Genomic DNA, 4,475 nt, shown 5'->3' on the forward strand with positions numbered 1-4,475 from the left:
TCTTTTCTCTTTTCTCTTTTCTCTTTTCTCTTTTCTCTTTTCTCTTTTCTCTTTTCTTTTCTTTTCTTTTCTTTCTGACAGGGAGAGAGCAAGTGAGCTGTGTGGAGGGGTAGAGGGACAGGGAGAGAGAATCTTAAGCAGACTCCACACCCAGCTTGGAGCTCGACACAGGGCTCCATCTCATGACCCTGAGATCACGACCTGAGCCAAAATCAAGAGTCAGACGCTTAATCAACTGAGCCACCAGGCGTCCCCCTCTTCTTCCCATTTCTTAACTGAATTATTTGTTTTTTGGGTGTTGAGTTTGATAAGTTCCTTATAGATTTTAGATACTAACTCTTTATCAGATATGGCATTTGCAAATCTTCTCCCATTCCGTAGGTTGCCTTTTAGTTTTGTTGATTATTTCCTTTGCTGTGCAGAAACTTATCTTTTTTTTGGGGGTCCATCTCTTTATTCAGGATTAATTTCTAGAAGTGGAAGCTCTGGGTCCAAACCTAGAATATTCTGAATTTTAATTGATATTCCTAACTTAAACTCTAAAAAGGTTGCATTAATTTACAAGGAAAAAATACTCTTTCTTTGGATACTTAACAATCCACATCTTTGCTAACACGACGGGTAGATGTGTTTTAAGTTTCATTTTTTAATTCAGTGAAGTTTAATTTAGTTTCCAGCTTTGTAATTTTGGTTTCTAGCTTTATCCGTTTTCAGTTCATTACCTTTTTAATTTCTAATTTTAGCCACATGCTTGTTATTAGATTACTCTTTTTTGTATAGAACAGCCTATTGTTCTTCTATCATTGTAACATCCTGTGGAATCTCACTGGAGATCGGAAACAGAGTTGTTAGGTCTTAGACCTTCTCTTTTTTTTTTAATAATTTTTTATTGTTATGTTAATCACCATACATTACTTCATTAGTTTTTGATGTAGTGTTCCATGATTCATTGTTTGTGCATAACACCCAGTGCTCCACACAGAATGTGCCCTCTTTAATACCCATCACCAGGCTAACCCATCCCCCCACTCCCTCCCCTCTAGAACCCTCAGTTTGTTTTTCAGAGTCCATCGTCTCTCATGGTTCGTCTCCCCCTCCGACTTACTCCCCTTCATTCTTCCCCTCCTGCTATCTTCTTCTTTTTTTTTCTTAACATATATTGCATTATTTGTTTCAGAAGTGCAGATCCGTGATTCATCAGTCTTGTACAATTCACAGCGCTCACCATAGCACATACCCTCCCCGATGTCTATCACCCAGCCACCCAATCCCTCCCACCCCCCACCACTCCAGCAACCCGCAGTTTGTTTCCTGAGATTAAGAATTCCTCATATCAGTGAGGTCATATGATACATGTCAGACCTTCTCTTTTAACCTTCAAAAAGGTAGCGTCCTACCTGCCTCTTTACTATCCCTATGGAATATGTCGGAGTTCTCAACTTACCAGATTTCCTGTCTGAGTGAACAGAACTTTTTTTCAGAAGTGTGATATGCATAGAGAACTCAAAGTTCCTCTTTTGATCTAATTTTCTTATAATATCTGAGTTCTAGCTCTTCTATTTATAATCCATTTCTAACCTTTGGACAAATCTGTCTAGTCCTATCTTTGTAAGTCCTGGTTTCAACTTATGCTATCAGGGGACTGTCTCACTTAGGCTCTTGGTAGATATGCTACCCTAGGCAGGTGCTGGTCCTTGACGGGCAACACACAGTTATAGCAAGAAATGCAGAAACTTCTTATCTTGATGAAGTCCCAATAGTTCACTTTTACTTTTGTTTCCCTTGTCTCCAGCGACATGTCTAGTAAGAAGTTGCTACAGCCGAGGTCGAAGAGGTTGCTGCCTGTGTTCTCCTCTAGGATTTTGATAGTTTCCTGTCTCATGTTTAGGTTTTTCAGCCATTTTGAACTTATGTTTGTGTATAGTGTAAGAAAATGGTGCAGTTTTGTTCTTCTGCATGTTGCTGTCCAGTTTTCCCAAAACCATTTGTTGAAGAGACTTTTTTCCTTTGGATATTCTTTCCTGTTTTGTCAAAGATGAGTTGACCATAGAGTTGTGGGTCCATTCCTGGGTTTTCTATTCTGTTCCACTGATGTGTGTGTTTGGTTTTGTGCCAGTACCATACTGTCTTGGTTACTACAGCTTTGTAATATAGCCTGAAGTCCGGAATCGTGATGCCTCCAGCTTTGCTTTTCTTTTTCAGGGTTGCTTTGGCTATTCAGGGTCTTTTGTGGTTCTATACAAACTTTAGGATTCTTTGTTCTAGCTCTATTGAAAAATGCTGGTTGTATTTTGATAAGGATAGTATTAAATGTGTAGATTGCTTTGGGCAGTGCAGACATTTTAACAATGTTCTTCCAATCCATGAGCATGTAATATTTTTCCATTTCTTTGTGTCCTCTTCAGTTTCTTTCATAAGTGTTCTATAGTTTTCAGAGTACAGATCTTTTACCTCTTTGGTTAGGTTCACTCTTGATATCTTATGCGTTTTGGTGCATTGTAAGTGGGATCGATTCCTTGATTTCTCTTTCTGTTGCTTCATTATTGGTGTACAGAAATGCAACAGATTTCTGTACATTGATTTTTTTATCCTGCGACTTTGTTGAATTCACATATTAGTTCCAGCATACTTTTGATATTATAAAGATAATGCTTTCCATTGGAGAAAATTTGGAAGACACAGGACAACATTAAGATGAACATGAAAGTCATCTTTTAGATAAGAGAATCACGTCAACTTTTATTTCCTTTCCTGAATTAGCCCCACCCACCTGAGCCCAAGAACCCACCTCCTCCAGCAATTATAAGTAACATTAAAACTGCCTCCTGGACCAAGTTATTACTTCCAAGAATAATAGTCTCTGTTACTACAAGAAACTAATTAACAGCATGCAATGAGGGGGAAAAATTCAATTAATTAGTAGCTTAATAAGCACTAGCAAAGACTCTGGGCTTGGCTTGTGAGTTGGGGTGGGGGGAATGGATACCTCCAGAGGGTGAGGAGTGGGGGCTTCAGAGGTGGGGGTAAGCAAGCACTGGCCTTGGGAATGGGTGGGGTCCTGAGGGAGGCTGAGCAGCTGCAAGAACGTTGTCACCAAGAGAAGAACCCATTTCTGTTTCTGGAGGTTTTGCTCTGCTTCCTGGGCTGAGGCACTAGGGAGCACTAGCATGGCGGGGTCTTAGTCTTGTCCCAATGTCATGCTTCGGTGGCTGCAGGGGAAGTGAGGGAAGACTTTCCTTTCTCCGTCCTGTGGGTGGAAGGGGAGGTGGGCACAAAGGGTCCCCTCTTCTCCCTCACAACCTCTCCTCTTGGAGCCCCTGCTCCACCCCAACCCTTCTATCTCTCAGCCAGAACCTCAGAGTCATCCCTGACTTTGCCTCTTCCTCAAGCCCCATCTCCAACCTGTCCCAAGGTCTTGTGGTTCTCCCGCCTGGTGCTTGTTCCTCCTCCCAGCTCCCCAGCCTCCATCAGCTCTTCCTGGGACCCCTGCAATAACCTTCCTCCAGCCATTCACCATCCAGCAGCTGCTGTGACCTCACCTCGTCACCATTCCATTCACCACTGGTGAATCAGATGGGTTCAAGCCCCAGCCATCTGGCCCACCAGCTGCCCCCATGACCCCTCCAGCCCCACTGTGCCCCAGGCCCTGCACCTGCTTTGAGTTACTTGAACGGGGCAAGTGTGGATTTGCCCAAGTTCGGTGCTCAAGGCTCAGGGTCCTTCTGTTACACAGGTCCCTTCCCCTAACATCGCATCCACACAGTCAGGTGTGTTTGTAAACTTCGCTAATGGAGATGTGTTAACTGCAGCCCATTAAGACTGTTGTCTCTGTCGACTCAGATGCTCTGCTTTCCCGTTGCCTGTGGGATGGGGGTTGGGGTGGCCATGACAGCATTAGAATCCATCTAAGGCAAAGCTGAGAGGACATTTGTTTAGTGTGGGTTCAACGGGATCTATGTGTGTGGCTCACAGTCTCTGAGTCTAGTTAAGGAGGCCTCCTACCACCCCCACCCATGACTCTCCCAAGGTTGTGACATGAAAACATGGGCCAGGGGTTGACCTGACTTGGGAGGTGTGTGTGTCCTGAGGTGTCCGTCTCAGAAGGTTTGGCATGTGGTTTGGCATGGGTGGAGTAGGAAGTCAGTTGTTGGATGTGGAAATTATTATTATTATTATTATATTATTATTATTATTTTTATTTTTAAAGTAGGCTCCATGTCCAGCTCGGAGCCCAGTGCAGGCCTTGAACTCACGACCCTGATATCAAGACCTGAGTTGAGAACAAGAGTTGGATTCTTAACCCACAGAGCTACCCAGGCACCCCGGATGTGGAAATTCTTAAGTGGTTCTCACAAAGGTCTTGTCAAAACCAGTTTTCTCCAGTCAGGGACATCCTTGAGAACACATGATATACCAGTATAAACACACTGTGTGTGTGTGTGTGTGTGTGTGTGTGTGTGTGTGTGTGTGTGTGT

Source organism: Callorhinus ursinus, unplaced genomic scaffold (genome assembly GCF_003265705.2).
Source record: "Callorhinus ursinus isolate GAN/ISIS: 27379988/994484 unplaced genomic scaffold, GSC_fseal_2.0 scaffold18, whole genome shotgun sequence".
In the NCBI taxonomy this organism is placed as follows: Eukaryota; Metazoa; Chordata; class Mammalia; order Carnivora; family Otariidae; genus Callorhinus; species Callorhinus ursinus.